Here is a 20,934-nt window from a genome sequence, read left to right as displayed (position 1 = left end):
CTTTCGGTTTCCACCAGTTGCTCTATTTGTTGCACAGGGTAAAGGATGCTGAAAAGCCAGGCTCTCATTGGCTAGCTGTTAGCCAATCAGAGTCAAGCAGATTAGCATGATGGATATTCATGACAACTGGCGCAAATTGAGCTGAGTCCAGCAGGCTTTCTAGACCACATTAGAATGGCTTGAAACTTGGTAAGCAAGGCATTTTGTCCATGGTAGAACTTAAGACATGACCAGAAAAGTAATGAAATCCATGTGGCAGGGCACCTTTAAGTCCTTTTAGCAATGATCTTCTGTGGCTAACCATCTTTGTTGAGGATGTCAAAGTCAGTGTCTTCAGGGCAATTATCAAGACAGCAGTGTTCCCTTTATGTCAATATGTATGCAATCAGACTGAGAGAGTCAAGGTATTTAACGCTTTCATGCACGAATTATGAGAACCTTTATCAAATTTTTTTCCTGAGTGTTTTTATTCCTCTTTAGGCATGAAAAAAACAATGCGATTGAAAATTTTCTTCTGAAAAATAAAAAAAATAAAAAAATAAAAATGGAATAATTTAAAAAAAAAATTAAAAAATACATAAAAAAAATAATAATGAAAAAAAATTCTTATGAACCTATTTTTCATGAAGTTGCAAAAATGTCCACTCAGCTGGACACCACATGTTTAATTTTTGACGCACAGAAACATGTATTTACTGATAAATTGTGTGAAAACTATAGGGAGAGCTTGTGATTCTGGGGGTTTATGCCCAGGAGAGATCTACATAATGTTACCAATTCATGTCATAAAAGATATGTAGTGTCTTAAAACTTTAATAAAGATATGTGTAAAAAAGAAAAAACAATGAAAAGAACAACAAAATACATGAATATACAAGAGAACAGCTGTAGAATAGCTGCCCACTGGAGTGACCAGTATGCATGAAAGGGTTAAACCTTATGAATAGTGACTTCCTCAAACTGAAATTAAATAATGTCATATTTTAATATATACATGTAATGAATGTAGAATATATGCAATTTCCACTTTCTAAAATAACTGAGAGGCAAAAATACAGTCAGTCAAAATAATGTAAACACACATCAGGAAAAGAAAAACATGCATAAATATTTAATTTGTATAAGTACATCTATACATAAAGATACCTTTTTTGAAGTTTGATCAAATTATGCTAACACTGTGTACTGTTGTATGATGTTTTCCCAACAGATGGCATTACCCTCATGAATGTAGCATCAACACGTGACGTCTACAACATGGTGGCGGTACGGTTGTCGATTAAGGAACATAAGATCATTTTAAAGTGGTACTTCAAATTTGAGAATGTTATTGAAGTCCAAAGACAATGGAGGCGTTAGTTTGGTTCAAACCTCCTACATGTCTGACAATTTCACGGATTCGTGAAGTTTGCCGTACACATAAATGTCTCAAAGCCAATGGCCACCACTTTGAGCACCTCTTGTAATTGCAGAGGCCAAAGGTAACTTTTATTAATCTCGTGATGTCTGAATAAATTTGGTATTGAAATATTTATGCAAGTTCTTCTTTTCCTGATGCGTGTATACATTATTTTGGCTGACTCTGTGTATTAGATGTGATTTTTATGGTCCACTAGTACCTTAACTAAATATGCACTGCAAAGAACAAACTCCACATCTTATAGAAATGTAAGGAATCTCGCTGCTCAATAAAGATGCTGTGGGAGGAAAGATGTAAAAAAAAAAAAAAAAAAAATGTCATGTTAGCTTTTTCTGGGAATCACATTGGATTAGTGCAGACACAGCCATACTCTGCAATACAACCATTGACCTAAACAGTGTTGTGTTATACGCTGGCACCCTCCTGGAAGAGTCAGCGGACAAAACAAGCAGCAGATGGAGAGGAAAAAGGACTGAGAGGAGAGTCATGGAAGAAAAGAGGAGATTAGATGGTGAAGAACTGCGCTCTTTAAATAAACATATCCACATTTGTGCAGCATAAGAAGCCTCGCTATACACCATACTGTCTATTTCTTAGTCAGTCATCTCATGATCTCTGCAAACTGAAGAGGAACAGAGGGTTAGCGAGCCCTAAATATAGGTTGCCTAATCCGTGGCTTTTTCACAGACAGAAAGCTTAGGATTAGCTGTCCCAGCTTCATAAATGCAGTAAACTGTGAGGCAATTACCAAAATTTTAGATAATGTACTGTTTTTTGTTTCTGCATGGATGATCATTGCTGAAATTCAAAGCGCGAGCTCAAGATGGCCGCCTTCCTCGGGGGAGTATGTATGTATACACAGTGGAAAAGTGATTTCCATATAAATAAATACACAGATAAATCATTTCTATTTATTCATATCCCCCTTCTTCTTGCTTGCCACAGCCTTATTTACATTCCGTCTCCATCTGCTTTCCTGAGAGCATGTGTTTTCCGTGTGAAGGTGCTGTGTATGTTGAGAGGGGTGACAGGATCAGGAGCAGGTAGAGAGGCATCTACCTCTTTGATGAGGGCCATGAAGCGGTTCCCGAAGCGCCAGGGCTTGTGTCGGTTGCACTGTAATGAGCTGACAGTGATCTGCTGAGACTGCTGCACAGCCACGGCCACCACGTGCACGGCATCGTACATCAGCGCGGCGTCCGTCTGCAAGTCGAGACACGAGGAAAGAAGGGGAGGGAGCGTCATTAACATGGAATACAACACACAACAAATCACCACAGTACGACAGCGCGGATCTGTTCGGAATCAGAGAAATGATGGCTGCATCAAAGCCTCGTCTCAAAACACTGATGTATGGATGTGCACGTCTTTATGCTCTTTGCACAGTAACCACAGATGTTTGGAGGATGAGCTGTTAACGCCAATGTGTTTTTTACAAAAGATGACGCAAACATCCAAGAACTGCAGGTGTAGTCATCTAGAAAACACGGAAATGAAAAGCACAAACTTGAATAAAACAAAATGTCAGTCCATGTTTAAAAGAAGGTATGGAAGTATGGATATAATAATAAAACTTTTTAATGACAGTATATACACATTACATTTTTCATTGTCATTAGGATTCTTAAAACACTCAAAAAGTTTCAGTGTTTTGTTGTTTTCTTTACTTTAACTCAGTTACTGTATGTGTATGTGTCTCTGATGCATTTAATGAGTCTTTGTTCTGTCTGTCAATTTCTGGAACGTACATATTTTCTCATATTCTCATACGTATACCCATGAGTTACTACAAGATTAAAATCATAAATAACTGTCTTTTACACTGTTTTATCCTGTTTGATAAATAATTTCTTTATTTAAGCTTGAAGTTGTCAAAGCTAAAATACAACCTTAAAACAAGTGGCGCCAGGCAAAACAAACCCCGCCCCTTGCAACATTGAGTTATCTTGCACACGGACAGACAGACAAACAGACAAACCAACGCCGGCAAAAACATAACCTCCTTGGCGGAGGTAATAAACATTTAAAATATAAAGATCTAAGAAAAAAATGCAGCAGAGAGTAAATTCATTCCATTTTAAAGAATTCTTTATAAATTGTCAGTGTTTGTGCTTGTTTTGTTAAAGATAAATTCCAGTGATTTAATATATTTTTCAAATTCACTTATAAAGACTTTAAAATTTGGGCGTGTTTTGGCATATTTACTTTTGTGTATGTGAAATTTTCCAAATAAAATGATCAGATTTCTCGCACGTATTGTAGCTTATTTTGACATTGATCTAGCTGATGTCATCATGTCTATACATGTGCTGATGTCAACATATCAGTTAACTCTACATATGTACCAAGTTGTAAGTAAATTGAAACAAAATTGATGTTTTTATAGACATTTGAAATTTTGCCCATTATAAGTAAATAAAAAAAAAGAAGATTTTTAAAATGTATTTAAAAAAAATTGAATTTTGACCTCTGCTCTCGGTTACTGGTAATTTATAAACCTAATTTAGTATTGTGGTGGAAAAATTTACTTTTTATATTTTATACTCTTTTAATATGTTATACTGTTAAGTGCATGCTGAGTCATTGTTATGTGTGATGTTTACCACTCTGTAGCAACCCCGACTTGGGGACGAAGTTCTTACCTTGAGTTGAAACCCAAACACCTAAATGTCTGAATGTGTAGATAGAGGATGGCGCCTGTATTCAAGCAAGGTTAGAGTGAAGAGGTCCTCATGACCTCTTCACGGAGCAGAGAAGGAGTAGTATGGGGTGGTACGATGTACGTAAGGAATGACATCATAGTTTGAGGGGGTTGGATTTGGTTCTATATAATCTTTAGTTTTCTCTTGTTTAATCAGACTTCATTTACATAGCTTTGTCTGTGATTGATTTCTCAATAAATGCATTTATTATTTTAACTCTAACTTTCTCCCTTTTTCTTTGTGTGAGTTAACAGTTTAACGGTAAATTTCCACGACAGTATGAATTCAACCAATAGTTTTGCTACTAGAAACCGAATCAAAAACAATACCCCTTGCCTCTCCTTCGGGGGGGGGGGGGGGGGGTAATAAGCATTAAATCGCACAATCAAGGGTTTTGCCTACAGGTGGTGCAGATGTGTTTTTATCTCCATATGTTTTGTTGCATCTTTTTATGGATGTTTCCTCAAGGTTAGTGTCTTTTGCAAATCATCTTAAACTACAAATAAGCACCCTTTTTCTTCAACTTTCACTCTATCACCTTTATACTGGGAAGAAATAATAACTCATCCATCCATCCATCCATCCATCCATCCTTCCATCCATCCATCCATCCATCCATCCATCCATCCATCCATCCATCCATCCTTACACCCAGGCATCCATTTGGCTGCGTGACTGGAGATGTATCTACGTTTGGACATAATTAAACAGACAGCACAATACAGTGTTCTGGGAATTCTCTTTAGTGAGCCAGATCATTTGGCTCAGCTCAGCAGTAAGAGCCGGCTCTTTCAGCTCCCAAATGACTCTTCATTTTTCACTTCTGGCTTTTAGAATTCAGCCAAATGAATCCCTATGATTGATATATGTGCATAACTATCACAAGTTTTTCAGTGCAATTATGCCGAACCCAAATTCCCTTATTTTATTTCATATCTAGTATGAAGACATTGATGTGCAAACCTAAAACACTATTACACATGTGTAGTGAATGCTTAAATTTTCTTTTTGTAACATCCCAGTGCATCTGAAGCTCAGATTGTTTGTGGTTGAGGCAAAAAGATCATCCATCATTAATCTGTTTTATATGAATTAAATGCCCTTTATATTATTGTTCACGTAAAGGACCTGAAACATACCTCGCAATGTAACAAAACTAAATTATACTAATTGTGATGAAATGCAACAAACAACTGTACCTGGGAAAGTGAGGGTGACTTTAGTTTTGACCCTTAATTCCATCACATTTAGGTCTTTAAATAGAGAAGATGCTCTTGTAGTGCCCTTTTACTATAAAGAAGTGATATTTTGCTTTTTTTAAATGGAATTATGCATTTTAAAATATTTCCCTGTGGTCTATATAAACTGTAAATTCTATGCTTAGGTCTGAATTCTTCATTAATTCAACTCCACAGGTCCATCTTTAACCCTATTTCTGAGTAATGACACCAGAAAGGTCGTTTCGAGCGCTGGCCCTTTAAATGCAAATGAGTCACTTCACGGCTCACCCCTTCCAGGTTGTTGACCGTGCTTTCTGTCCCGTTCAGCCACTTGTATTCGTTAATACAACCAACAACTGAACATTTTTGGTAATTGGCTCGAATTTTGGACATATTTTCAGTTTTTACCACAACCACTCCAGCTGACAAACAATTATGTTCTCAGAGAAATGTTCGTCAGAAGTCTTGACCTTATATGCGCAAATGTCGTGACATAGCTAGTTATAAAACATAACAAACTAGAAGCACTCGGAGAGCGCAGACCTCTGATCAGAGCAGAACTGATCGCAGAGCTGATCAGTGCCCCCCCCCCCCCCCCCCGTGGGCCCCCCCCACCCCCGATCACCACCAAAATTTAATAATTTCTTCCTTATCCCACTTCCAACAAACCCTGAAAATTTCATCCAAATCTGTCCATAACTTTTTGAGTTATGTTGCACACTAACGGACAGACAAACAAACAAACAAACAAACCCTGGCAAAAACACAACCTCCTTGGCGGAGGTAATTAACCCTATATCGCCAAAACGTATCATATTTGATACATGAGTTGTGAAGCCCTCTACATGATCAGTGTGATATGTTTTCTCTTGAAAAACCTGATGTATACAATTAGATACATGCAATACACATATAATCCACCGGGGGGGGGGGGGAATTCATTCCCCAGAGGCCTTTCCAGTGGCACTACAAGACTGTCATTAATGAGGAAAGAGGTAGATCTTTGCCAATTTTGAAAAGGAATTACCAATTTGTTAGACATGTTTGCATTATATTATGTTTTTGTTTGTTCTAAAATAATATTTGAGCATTGAGACCCGATGTATCAAATATGATACAAAATTGAAACTCATACATGGAAACTGATATTTGGAAAAAAAAATGTTTTGGTTGTTCAGAAGGACTAATAAAGGCTCTGGTTTCAGAGAATTGGAATTTTCTGTCAATGATTTAATGGTTCAGGCTTTACAGGGGGTTAAGCAGGAATTAAAACGAATTGTAGAAATCCACTCAGTTTTTGCCAAAATGAATATAAAGATAGTTTTGCAGCACCTAGAGGGTTCAAATTCAAACTTTTTTCAAGTATTAGAGTCCAAGTACACAAATAAATGAACCAAAGACTAATAAAAGTGTGTTTTAGCGAAATATAACCCCTTTAAATTCCACAGAGATTTGCACTGCGTCCATTGTGATCTATTCAGCAAACAATGTCAGATTTAATTCTGCTTTAAAATGCACATCTTTCTTCAGCTGTGCAGATTAAAGAGCCTCAGATGGGCCTTCTAGTGAAACACTTGATGCATTTGTGAAAAAAACGGATGCAATGGACAAGACAAAGCTGTGATGTGAGGATCAATGTGGACTTCAGACAACGCCTAAAAATTATTTAACCCTTGTTGTTGATGTTTGGGTCTGTGGGACTCATTTTAATTATTTTATTAAACAAAATGCTGACTAATATTTTTTTAAATGATTTTTTTTCCTCTCATATCTTGATGATATTAAATTTTATTTAAAAAAAAAATGAACTAAAAACAAGTAGCACTTTAGCTCATAAATGTGATCTAGCAAAGGCAAAAGGCAAATATTAAACATATGCTTTTTATGTAGCTTGTAATTGGAATGAAGTAAACATCTGTGGAGTATTTTCACATTAAATTGTTTGATTATATTGAATTAAAAACCCACAAATGCAGCAGGTCCACCATTCCCACAAACACTGGCTGAATAACAAAAATCTGAACACCACACAAGGGTTAAGGACAGAGACGACTTCTTGTTTCAAATAGTGTCCATGACAGTCGTACTGAATGCAAAAACAAGACAAAGTAAAGATCAAGAAAATTAAATAAATTGCTCTCATTCTATACTTTTCAATTCTCAGTGTGTCTCTCTATATGTCTGTACATAATAAAGTCATGACAGTAAACAGTCGCCAAAGCTATCAGAGAACTGCCAGTCATGCACGCTTAATGAGAGAAGCTCGTAATTCTGTTTCTGAGTTCCTCAAAAAAGAAAAAAAAATCTAATTAGTGTTTGTCTCGCTTGATTGAAAAGCAATCAAAACAGCTCTCTGGAGTTGTTGCATTGAAATTGTGCCCTAGGGTGTTTGGAAAAGTACTGTCCTGCAGGGAGAAAAAAAAAAAAAAAACACACCCAAACCTGTCATTTTTACCCATTTGAGTCTTGATTGAGCACCAGAAGGCTGAGGCTTCAGATGCCGGAGGAGCTGTAATAGCACAGTGAGTATACTCAGGTGGTTACTCGGTGTGTGTATATGTGTGTGTGTGTGTGAGGCTGTATACATATGCATGGGAGATGTCCAGAGATGTTTCAAAATCAATCACAGTCGATAAACTTGCCTTCTAGACATGCACGCTGACATGAATGTGTACCCGCAGGAGTGTGAGGTATTAATAATCCGTGTTAGAAAAAAGGTGTGGAAGCAAAGGGAGTGTACATTTATTCCAGTGTGAGTGTCACCTGGAGGCTGTTAATGCATGTGTTTGACGCGCACTGTCGATGCACATACAGGAGGAGACAACCACACCTGATGTGATATGATCCACACTGACTGACTACTTGTGATAGAACTGACTTGTGTTAAAATTGGTCATGCTACACATTAGACTGTCAGACATTTACCTCTGTTAAAGGGGTTATGTGATCTCTTGTATCTGTCCGTCCATCTGGGTGTCAACAAGAACCTGATTTTTTCTGTTTTTTTCTTGTTTTTTCTCGTATTTAAACACACCTTGGCAGATGTTTGTGTTCTTTTGGTGATTGGATTTCTTGACTGTTCATCATCATGACTATCCAGATGATGTCAACTATAGACTGAAACACAGGAAATTAGAAATAACTTCCTGTCTCGAATACAAGCCAGTGGTGTAGTCCGGGGTAGACGGCGATATATGGAGCATACCTACTTATTTTTTAGTCAGCACTGCATATACCCACTTCTAAATCCCCCTAAAGTGCACCATTCAGTAGTATCTGAACTAAATTGCCCATATTTTCCCCTATGATAGTGAATCCATGACCCGCCCTACTCTGCCTCTAATTGGCTAGTACTTGGTACCTTCGCTGATTAGATTGGTTAACTTTAAGCATGAGGATTGACGAGCCAATCAGAGGCAGAGTAGGGCGGGTCATGCCAAGACTTAGAAAATATTGCTAACTAATGCCGCGTTTCCACTTCGTGGAACCAGCTCGGATCGGCCCGGCTTGGCTCGACTCGGTATTCCTGGAGAGCGTTTCCATTACAAGATACTACTGACTTTACACTAACTGGTCGTCATAGTGATGCAGCGCGTTACTTCTGTTCAGAGAGTTGCTGATAAACTTGCTCGTTGCATGTTGTCTCATCTGAATTTTTACGTCGGCCACCTAAGACTGAATCTCCTCAACCGACCATGGTGTACTTTTGGGCTGTTATCATGTAGATTAATGTACCGCTATATTTACCGTCCACTTCCGCATCTGTTTTTTTTTAAAATGGCGGGTCACAGAGAAAACTGTCTGACCAATCAGTGGTCTACAGTGTGTACACGTCACATTTTAGTGTCTGGTCCCCAGTCCTGGAACCTCGGCAGAGGTGATACCAAAAAAGTAGTACCGGGTACCAGATTCCAAGTCCTTTTTCATAATGAAAACGCAAAAAAGGCCGAGCCGAGTCGAGCCAATATCACGTAGTGGAAACGCAGCATTAGTGCCAGAGCCAGGGCTCTGCTTAGTGCTGGCCACCTCTGGAACCTGATTGGACACCTCAAGTACTAGTACCACCCCAGTTGATTGACAGGTCACTGCACGTCTCATTGAAAGATGTGCGATTATTACCTCTGCCAAGGAGGTTATGTTTTTGCCAGGGTTTGTTTGTTTGTTTGTTTGTTTGTTTGTTTGTTTGTCCGTTAGTGTGCAACACAACTCAAAAAGTTATGGACAGATTTGGATGAAATTTTCAGGGTTTGTTGGAAATGGGATAAGGAAGAAATGATTACATTTTGGTGGTGATCGGGGGTGGGGGGGCCCACGGGGGGGGCCACTGATCAGCCTTGGCGGAGGTCTGCGTTCTCCGAGTGCTTCTAGTTTGTTTGTTTGTTTGTTTGTCTGTCCGTTAGTGTGCAACATAACTCAAAAAGTTATGGACAGATTTTGATGACATTTTCAGGGTTTGTTGGAAATGGGATAAGGAAGAAATGATTAAATTTTGGGGGTGATCGGGGGTGGGGGGGCCCACGGGGGGGCCCATTTCCAACAAACCCTGAAAATTTCATCAAAATCTGTCCATAACTTTTTGAGTTATGTTGCACACTAACGGACAGACAAACAGACAGACAAACAAACAAACAAACCCTGGCAAAAACATAACCTCCTTGGCGTGGGGGGGCCCACGGGGGGGGGGCACTGATCAGCCTTGGCGGAGGTCTGCACTCTCCGAGTGCTTCTAGTTGGAAATGTGAACAAGAAAGGCAGAATAAACGTCTTTCGAATGAGTGACACATATCGAGAAAACCTACTTTCATGGAATACATAATTCTGAGGTAAGTTTTAAGGTGGTTTCAGAATGAGTCACTGTTTTAAACTACTGAACATATGACTGCACATTAGAGAGAAGAGATTTTGTCGCCAATAGTTCAAATATGCGAGTAGGCTAACATTATGAAAGGCTGATGCTATCTTATGTTTGCCTCATGTTGAATACATTTACATTCATGCAGCTGCTTGTGTGACCAGTAAAATCTACAAACTGCTCCTGAACAAGTCATGATAATTTTATAATAGTGAGCAAATACTACTGATGGATTTTTGGGTAAACTAAATAGAGTAGTCTGACATGTCACTCTTTCTAAAACAGTGTTTTTCTGGACTAAAAAAAAAGGGGGCTTGTGCACATAAAACACAATATAAAACACAATATTTGCACCGAAGACCGCCCAGTGTTGAACAAGTTATTTGGTAAATGTCGTGTACTAAACTACCAAATAATATATAGCTAATAAAAGCTTCTCTCAACAAAAGTAGTTACTGCTACTTCTCTGTCTTTGTATTTTTTTTTCAATTCAGATAAACTCCACTTTATTCTTCAAGTCCTCAGTTTCATGTTCTTCTTCTGTTTGTTTCCAAATACCATGTATAAGTTGTATTCTGACACGAATGACAAGACTGTAATCCTTTCCAAAAATTTATTAAAACAGGAAAGGTTAATTTACATCATGTCGGATGGTAGAAAAAAAACTATATATTCATATGTTCTGTAAGCTATCTTTTTCTTTACTGCTGAGAGGTCATGCGACACACATACACAGTGAGGGTGCATTAAATAGCAATGAAGAAAATCAGAAATTTGCAACTTCATACAAATAAACTTATAAACATGAATTCTTATTAGCCATTATCTTTTGGGTCTTACACATGTTTCTGTATGTTTGTTTTACCATAGAAATAATGTCATACAGAAGAGCTTTGACTATAAAGCTATGTCGTATGTTCATCTTCCATTTTATTTCAGATCCAAGTACATAGTTCCAATGGGTTTGAGTTTCAGAGAGCCTTGGAAGTTGGTTGGTTGGTTTGTTTGCCTTTCAGCAGAATTATGAAAAAACTCCAGTAATGATCTGAAATGTGGTGGAAGCACAAAAGGTATGCCCGGGCAAAATTCTGTAAAAGGTACACCCTGAAATTCTGTTTCTAGCATTGTAAGAGAGGGCGTCAAAGGACTGCGGTGGAGGTATACATTCTGCTGAGTGCTCTTAGGCTACGTTCAGACAACAGGTCTTAATGCACGATTCAGATTTTTTGGTGAAATCTGATTTTTTTTTGTGCTCGTTCATATTACACATTAAATGCTGCTTCTGTCAGTTTTGAATTTGAAACCCTGAAGTGTGCGAAAGAGGTCCTGACATAATACGTGATCATGCAGGTACACATTGTGTTAAATACATTTTTGTTGCCATTCCTCCTCCTGGGATGCAGAATTGTGAAGTTTGTCGCATTTCAATGATGTAAAGGTTGAATAAATGTGACCTGGCCGTTCAGACTTAAGTCACATTGCAAAATATCAGATACGTATCGGATTTAGGACCACATATGAAAATGAACTGGGTTGGATTTGAAAAAAATTTGGATTTGTGCTGTTCAAACCGTCTTTAACAGATCGGATACAGGTGACATATGGGCATAAAAATCGGACTTTTGCCACATTTGCCTGCAGTCTGAAGGTAGCCTTATTATTACAGCAATAAGTCTTTCATCCTTGAAAGAGAAACATTTCCTTTGTCGTTCCTCTCCAAAACAACATCATTAGCATTGTCTGATCTGCCACCTCTGTTATCTTGATTTGGCAATCTACTATCCTAATAACAGTGGCGCCACTGCCGCTGTCTACCAAATTACCTTTAAGAAACATTAGCTCTCTGCTGCCTTTGTTAAAGTTTACTCAAGGATAAGAAAACCTATACCACCATCAACCTCTGCTCTTTCTCAGATGTTTGATGATCTCATACGACCGTTACAGATTACATAGGTTTTTTTTGTTTGAAAAAGGACCTCAATTAAAACACAATCCAAATCAGTGCTGATGTGTTTTTTGATGATCGATACTTTTATTTTTTACAATTCTTTGTGTGTTTTGGTGCAAAGAGTTTCATGTGACTGCCAGCAGCGTCTCTTTCTCTTTGTGCTGAGGGCAGGAGCTGCAGCTCTGTGATGTTCACACTGCCATCCATTCTCTCCTCTATAAACCACACAGGCCTGCAGGGACCTCATAATAGCAATGTCACACCCTGTCAGTCAATCACAGCGCTGATACTGCGAACAGGAGAAGTCAGTGGGATTTTTTTGGGAAGTAGGAGTGAACTTCTCACCCACAGAGCCCACACTTGGCTTTCATAGCTTCAGTTCATCATGTGGATTTCTGGGGATTTACTGAAAGGCTAAATTAACAAAAAAGATATTCCACTTGCTTTTCAGTCAATATGGTGTCAAAGTTAAGAAAGTATTTCATGAATTAAATATGCTCTTAATTAAAATCAGCAGCCAAATGTATTCAGCTGTGTGCAGGAGTGGGGGAAGATGAGCAGAGGCTTGCTGGCAGCAGAGGTTTGTGTGCCTCTGTGCTTCTCCCCGGTGTGAGCCTCACAAGTACCCGTCAGGCAGACTCGCAAATGATTTAGCAACACCGGCACTTCACTCTATAAACATCTCATTAAAATCAATTATGTCACTCCTGAATGAAATTAAAGCTAAACGCTTTAAAAGCTACTTTTCCCTTGTGTCAGCCAATATCAGCATTCCCCCTGACGCCGTCTATTTTTCCACCTCATTGTTGCCTCCTCGCTCTTCCTGCTCATCTCAAACAGAGTGAGATTTATTAAATCTCCGGAGCTCAGATTGATTTCAACAGTTTTATGAATTGTTAAAATGCCCAGGCCTGACTTGGCAGCAGCAGAGGTCCCCCTCCATCCCACCCCTAACTCTCTAACCAACCAGCTCATCAACATTGCCATGGAAACAAAGTGGCAAGAAATAGCTTTCCTCCAGACTGGGGCTGGGGTTATCGTTTTCTGAAGCTGGCTGGCACTGTGGTCTTTGGAAATGTACTCTGAGAGCAGAACGGAGCCCAACTGGAGAATTAGGGTCGGTCCAGTTTCAGATATGTGACAGCGCCAATATTGGGATGTTAATCTACAGTCACTGTTAGATTTTAGTGGATTAAATTATTATAATTGTGGATTTCAATAAAAACTAGAAAAGCACTTGGAGAGCGCAGACCTCCGCCAAGGCAGATCAGTCCCCCCCCATGATCACTGCCAAAATTTAATCATTTGTTCCTTGTCCCAGAATCAACATTTCCTGAAAATTTCATGAAAATCCATCCATAACTTTTTGAGTTATCTTGCTAACAGTCAAACAAACAAACAGACAGACAAACCCTGATGAAAACATAACCTCCGCTGTTACACTTGTAATAAGCACTGTAAACAAGAAATATCTCAAACTTCCTCATTGAGAATTAAAGGGGTCATATTTTGCTAAACCCACTTTTAGTAGTCTTTGGTTCATTTATTTGTGTATTTGGACCCTAACAGTTCATAAAGTTTGAATTTGAACCCTCCAGGTGCTGAAAAACCATCTTTAAATTCATTCCGGCAAAAATGGAGTGGATTTCTACAACCTGTTTCAAGTCCTTCTTAATTTGTTATGTTTTATAACTAGTTACATCACAACATTTGCACATATAAGGTCGAGACTTCCGACGAACATTTTTCCGAGTACGACATAATTGTTTATCAGCAGCAACAGCGGTAGTAAAAACTGCAAATATGTCCAAACTTCGAGCCAATTACCTAAAATGTTCAGTTGTTTGGTTGTATTAATGAACACATGTGGCTGAATGGGACAGAAAGCACCATCAACAACCTGGAAGGGGGTGGGGTCACGTGTATTTAAAGGACCAGCGCTCAAAACGACCTTTCTGGTGTCATTACTCAGAAATAGGGTTAAAGATGGACCTGTGGAGTTGAATTAATGAAGAATTCAGACCCAAGCAGAGCATTTACAGTTTCTGTAGACCACAGGGAAATGTTTTAAAATGTATAATTCCATTTAAATAAAGCAAAATATAACTCCTTTAAATTCTACTACATACTGCAGGGTTGCAAGTTTGATTCTCGGTGAGGCTGAGCTTTATAATATGTCTGCAGCTTTCCTGTGATCTATCAGTGAATATCTTGTTAGAGGTTTAAAACAATGGTTGTCAAGGTTCACTGATTTGGGATTTGTTTAACCCTTTCATGGACACTGGTCACTACAGTGGACAGCTATTCTACAGCTGTTCTCTTGTATATTCACTGATTTTTTTTGTTTTTGTTTTTGTTTTGTTTGTTTGTTTGTTTGTTACACATATCTTTATTAAAGTTTTAAGACACTACATATCTTTTCTGACAGGAACTGGTAACCTTATATAGATCTCCTGTGAGCATAAACCCCCAGAATCACCAGCCCCCCCCCCCATAGTTTTCACACAATTTATCAGTAAATACGTGTTTCTTTGCTTCAGAAATTAAACGAATGGTGTCCAGCTGATTATTATTATTTTTTTTATTTTTTTATTTTATCTATTTATTTATTTTTTATAAGACATTTTTCAATTACATTGTTTTTTTTCATGTTTAAAGAGAAATGAAAACACTCAAGTAAAAAATCTTGATTAAGGTTCTCATAATTTGTGCATGAAAGGGTTAATAGAAAAAGTTGTATTTTTTATTTGTGATTACACATAATGAGATGAGTCATTTTGCCTCCAAGTAATGGAACTTTGAGAGGTTATTTGACATAATACAGGACATAAGTATAGTGATGTAGTGCTGTAATTTCAGAAAATTCAATGTATTTTTCTCTGCCCTTGATGATTTGCCCAAACAATGATCCCAGTCATGAGCACAAGGTAAAGCCAAGACCTTCTTTCGCTATTGTTGATGGTTCTCTTTCCCTTTTGATTTTTAACTGAATGGCAATAAAACCCTCTGCCTGTAGCCTATACTCATAGACGATGGGGGTTTCAGGTCAGCAAATTAAAAACAGTCTTTATGCTAAATTAGATTGCTATTATTTTGTACTTATCCACATTTACTAAAGTTCCAAAATTGTCATTTCACACATCACAGTTTATTATAAAACTAGAGCACAAAGAGTGGAGGTTGATCTATGTATGATATATATATCCATAGCAATAGTAATAGTTAATGAGCTATAATTGATTTACTAACGGAACACATCATGATCCATTATGAACAAGTTTGATTTAAAGAAGTTAGTCATTAAACCGGAATTCTATTCACTGCTGAAATCCTCAGAAGTTTGTAATTCTTTTGAATCATATTTTACTATTTTTTCTTACTTTTTCTTACTTTACTCAAATTGGTTATAATCTACCTAAATTGTCAAAATTATTTTAGACTCATTTTAATAAATTGAATTAATTTGTGAAGTTGACTTGGCTTCAGGCCTAAGAATTTAATTACTTTTGCTTTTGCTTTTCATTATTAATAATAAAAAGTAGATTTTTGTGTTCCTCTTTTTCCGTTGAAGTGACACTTTCAGAGAGTTTACTACACACAGCAGTAGATTTATTGGACGTTCTTATACTGTACCCTTTATAAGATGAGAGAGTTACAGTTTATAAGATGTAATAAAACTTGGATAATTTAGTTCTGTGGTGACATTTGGAATTGGAAACTTTGAAAATAAAGATTGCATGGAAACATGAGCTGCTTTTGTAAATGACAGCAGAGTAATGATGTGATATTAAAGAAGGGAAATGACGGCAGACCGACTGCAGTCCACAACAAGAGCAATGAGAAAGTTAAAAGATGACTGCAGACTGAGATCAGTGTGAGTCACCCACAGGACACGCTACCATGAGGAGGAACGGCTAGTCAAGAATAAAGTAACGCTAGAAATGATAACAAACTATGTTTATGTCCACAAAATATTCCAGTTTTCGCCTGTATTTTGAAAAAGACAATTTAAGCTGTTTTAACCCATAAAGACCCAAACAGCCACTGGTAACCAAAATTATTAACATATCTAAACTGTTTAATACCTGGTGATCCACTAATCCTATCAATACATATAAATAATTGGTGTAAAACACAGCTTGTAATCTTTTTATGGTCATCACCAGTAAAATATAATGAAAATATAAAATCTAATACTTTATAGAAATACTTCACCATTTAACTCATAAATACCCAAACATTCACCATAAAGACCCAATGAGCCACTGGTAACCAAAATTATTAACAGATCTAAACTGTTTAATACCTGGTGATCCACTTATCCTATTATTACATGTAAATAATGGGTGTTAAATGCAGTTTATCATCTTTTCATGGTCATCAGGTTTGACCTATTTGGACGTTCAGAGGCTCCGTAGTGAACGTGGAAACACCGTCATCTTCTACAACATTGATTCACCAGTAAAACCCATGGAGTTGGATCAATGACAGTGGATGAAAACACTTGTTTTATGTTCAGTTAGTGATATATTTTGTCAAAAAAGTCATTTTCTCTTCAGTTTTCTCTGTTTCTAATATGATAACCCTCAGCTTTAATATGAACTTTTATTAACAACTACATGATCAGTGAATTAAATATAGGAAAATACATGATTTTTTCTGAAAAAACGCAAAGTAAAGAGGATAATATTACAATCAGTGGTGGTAACTCACTTCAGAAAGGTTGAATATAGAGAAAAATTCATTTGGAAACGGTCACAAAAGTAGCACTGGGTCTTTATGGGTTAAGGTTAAGTACATTTTCCTTAATGAACTTTACAGATCACCTTGTTTAACAAAAGTTACCCCTAATAACCTTGTCCCATGTGGTGTTTTTACCTACAGTACTCATCTCATTTTACAGTGTTGGATCCATTCTTATAAAACGATGCGGCTCAAGTATAGGGGGCGCTCTAGCAGGAAGCGCAAAAGCGAGACAGACAGGTGGAAGAGGTGATGAAGAGGAGAAGTTTTAAGTTTAAGTTTAACTTTTAACAATCATTTTGCGTGTCACGCACAAACCCTCATCATGGAAAGCACACAAAGAAATGCATATGATGCAGCTTTTAAGTTAAAAACAATCAATATGTCTGTAAAGAAGGAAATTGAGCTGCAGCACATAAGTGCCATTGAGAGCGACAACGGAAAGAGAGACTGAGAAGGTGTGTGATGGAGCCTTTCTGAGGACGTTCAACTCTAACACTGAAGAAGACGACTGCAGTGGTTTCAATGAGCAGAAGGAAGATGAAGATAGTGATCAATGACTTTTCTGGGTTTTTGAACCAGTCTGTTTCTGCCGTTTTACTGTCGTGTTACCGGCACTGTTTGGAAAAAAGCAGTTAAGGTATGGAAATAAATATTTAAATAATCTTTCTGTTTACCATCTTTCATGTTACAACGTGGACACTTGCAGCTGATAGTCAGGTGTGGCCTATATATGTATGAAAGTGTTTTATTTTAAAATATTTGGTGGGTGCGGCTTATAGCTCGGAAAGTATGGTAAATAATCTTTCTGTTTACCATCTTTCAGGTTACAACGTGGACACTTGCAGCTGATAGTCAGGTGTGGCCTATATATGTACAATTTGTTTTTTTTTAATTTATTGGGTGTGGCTTATATTCAGGTGTGCTCCATAGTCCAGAAAATAACTGATATTAAATGAGACCGTGGTTAAAAAAAACAACAACAACAACAAAAGGGGTTAATCCCATCCCGTTGTATGGGTTTCCCATGGGGACAATGATGGATTTATTTTTGAAGTTTCTATCAGAAAACGGGGCTTAAGGCCAGAGGCAGGGTTCCACACTCCGGGGTTGTAATAGCAGAAAAAAGGAGGGGAAAGTGGATCAGTCGGGTGGGGTTTTTATGGCTGATTCCTAAAGCGGTGAAGGGTGGCGGCTGCTGCGACTGGAGCTCCGCTGGTCACGCAGAAAGCTGTGGTCACGCCGCTGTGGCTCTTTTGATTGAAACATAAACACCTTGAGAGATGAGGGCGCACTCAGGAACAAGCCAAGGAAAGTAGGTTTAGGAGGAGTGTGTGTATATGTGTGTATGGGTGTGTGTGTGTGGGAGTGAATTTAACACTAAACCTCCCTCTCCTCCTCTTTACTCGGGCTCCTCCTCCATGCTACTTGAAGGGATTAAAAATTGAGCATGTTTTGTACTCTTTTGGAATCTCTCTGAGGCCTTAGTCATGACTAGGTCACTCACTGCCATCAGCTATTTTTTGCTATTCTCAGCAGTGTACACACAAGCAGCACCGATAAGTCATAAATTATTTTATCCAGCATATACGGATATACTCTTTGCTGGTGAGAGGAACAGGAAACAAATATTGAGTCAGTTACTTGTTAATTTAAAGGTGGAATTAGTGAGAAAGAAACTTTAGTGCCCCTTCAGAAGCTCCGCCCCCTGTCCTTCCATTCCCCTTTGCCTTTTCATTCATGAACTGTATATCAACATTTATGTATTACACTGGTCAACAACAAATTTATTGTTTAAGTTTTTTGAGCTGATTTAGGATCATTTTGGTGTGCTGAATCCAAAAATCACATTAATTTTGCTCAATCAGGTCAACTTTCTGAACTATGCTACATATTGGCTTTTTAACATTTTTGCTTACATTTATGGGCATTTTCACATCACATGATACAAAATTCTTTCATATTTCTTGCAATAAACGAGTTCTGAAGATTTTACTTTTGCCAGTTTATGATTAATGGTTTTTAAAAAAAATATTACAGGTGAATGAAATGGCTTCGACTTGAAGATCTTGCAAAAATAAGCCTGACGCATTCTGCTACATCTGCGGTGAATACACCATTGTACCTAACAGGAATCAAGTGATCAAATGATTTTTTTTTCTCTTAAAACCTATTTTGGGTGAGAACTATATAAAAAAATCAACTGATAAAGTCACAAAAATTTAATCAATTTTGTGAGAAGATCAAATTTTTCAAAATCAAATTAGCAAAAAAAAAACCTGACCTGATTAAGAAAAACAGATGTCATTTTTGGATTTAGCGGTGCAAAATGGTCCTAATTCAGTTGAAAAAACCTAGACAACTTCCAAAAACATTTTTTTGTAACCCAGTGTAATTTTCCAACATAACAAAACCAGAAAGAATAACATTAACCCATAAAGACCCAATGCTACTTTTGTGACACTTCCCAAATGAATTTTTCCTCTCTATTTTAACCTTTCTTAAGTGATTTACCACCATTTATTGTAATATTATCTTCTTTATTTTGCATTTTTTCTGTGAAAATCCGACATTTTCCTCTATTTAATTCACTGATCGTGTAGATGTTCATTAAAGCTCAGACTAAAGTTGAAGGTTATTATATCAGAAACAGAGAAAACTGAAGAAAAAGTGACTTTTACAGTAAAATCTATCATTAACTGAACATAAACCAAGTGTGTCCATCCACTGTCATTGATCCAACTCCATGCTTTTTACTGGTGAATCAATGACGGAGATGAAGAAGAAGAAGATGACGGTGTTTCCACGTTCACTACGGTTTTCATAAAGTGTGCTTACCAGTCTTATTTTGGTATTAAACTTGGTGACCAAGATAAAGTTTACAAAAATGTAATCAATTTTGTGAGGAGATCAAATTTTTCAAAATCAAATTTGCTAAAAAAAACCTGACCTGAGTGAGAAAAACAGATGTCATTTTTGGATTTAGCGGTGCAAAATGGTCCTAATTCAGTTGAAAAAACCCAGACAACTTGCAAAAAATATTTTTTTGTAACCCAGTGCATAATATGGAAACTTTTCTAAATTCTACTGTCTTTTTTTGTGCATAGCCAGAGGTTAGAAGTAATGCACACCTAAAAAAGGAAAATATTAATCAAAATGCAAATACTAAGCAGTAAATTCAAAGTAACAGACACATTTTATCCCAGAACTATAAGGCTTACAGTAGCATCCAAGCCAATTTGGACAGCATTGATGTAAAATCAATGTGAAATGTATCGAATGTAATAAGTTTTCCTAAATGTAGTTCTAGAACCTCTATAAAACATGTTTCCTAAAGTGCAATTTTAACAATATTATACCTCAGTTTATCATTTACACATGTGCATTAGAGCTTATAGATCACAGTAGATCCACAAAGACACAAAACATTTAGTAATAGGCAGAATATTGTTTAAGTGGCACTTACAGAATGCTCATATTTATATAATTCACATTTTTGTGAAAGGATAGTTTGTAAATGTTACTTTTTTACATAAAAAAAAGAGAAACATTTGGAATTGTCATTTTTATAGGTTATTATGATAATATTTTACTGGTCCGACTCACTTGAGATTCAATTGGTCTGTATGTGGAACTGAACTAAAATGATTTTGACATGCTTTACTGTTTTTATCTCAGTGCAATTTTTGTATTTTACAGATTCATCCTATGACCTGGGTTGGACCATTTGGTGGGCTGGTCCTGGCCCACGGGCTGTATGTTTGATACACCTGTCTTAAAGTAGGATCAACAAACTATTTTTTTTTTTTTTTTTTTTTTTTTTTGATTTCATGTGTTGTTTTCTTACTTCTGTTTTTAATCACCTTTTACATGTTTCTTTATAATGTTTTAAATGTGTTTCTTTTTCCCTAGTCGTTGTATTTCAATGTCCTGTGTGAAGCACCTTGAATTGCCTTGTTGCTGAAATGTGCTATACAAATAAACTTGCCTTGCCTTGCATAAATTACATGTTTACTGATGATTGTGTGGTTAATATCATTTGAAGCATA

At 37.2% G+C, this 20,934-nt stretch overlaps 1 protein-coding gene and 1 long non-coding RNA gene across 2 annotated transcripts in view; one reads left to right on the top strand and one right to left on the bottom strand.

The window, feature by feature from the left end:
* Positions 1-20,934, bottom strand: part of LOC115435523 (glutamate receptor ionotropic, kainate 2) — a 756,602-nt gene that overhangs the window by 330,063 nt on the left and 405,605 nt on the right. The window lies entirely within an intron of this gene.
* On the top strand, positions 1,201-19,241 carry LOC115435524 (uncharacterized). Its single transcript, XR_003937703.1, has 4 exons — positions 1,201-1,326; positions 1,924-1,931; positions 14,871-14,875; positions 19,230-19,241. It is a non-coding gene; the product is annotated as an uncharacterized LOC115435524 (long non-coding RNA).

The sequence above is a fragment of the Sphaeramia orbicularis genome, chromosome 16 (genome assembly GCF_902148855.1).
Source record: "Sphaeramia orbicularis chromosome 16, fSphaOr1.1, whole genome shotgun sequence".
NCBI lineage: Eukaryota > Metazoa > Chordata > Actinopteri > Kurtiformes > Apogonidae > Sphaeramia > Sphaeramia orbicularis.
This window is presented reverse-complemented; position numbering and strand designations above follow the sequence as displayed.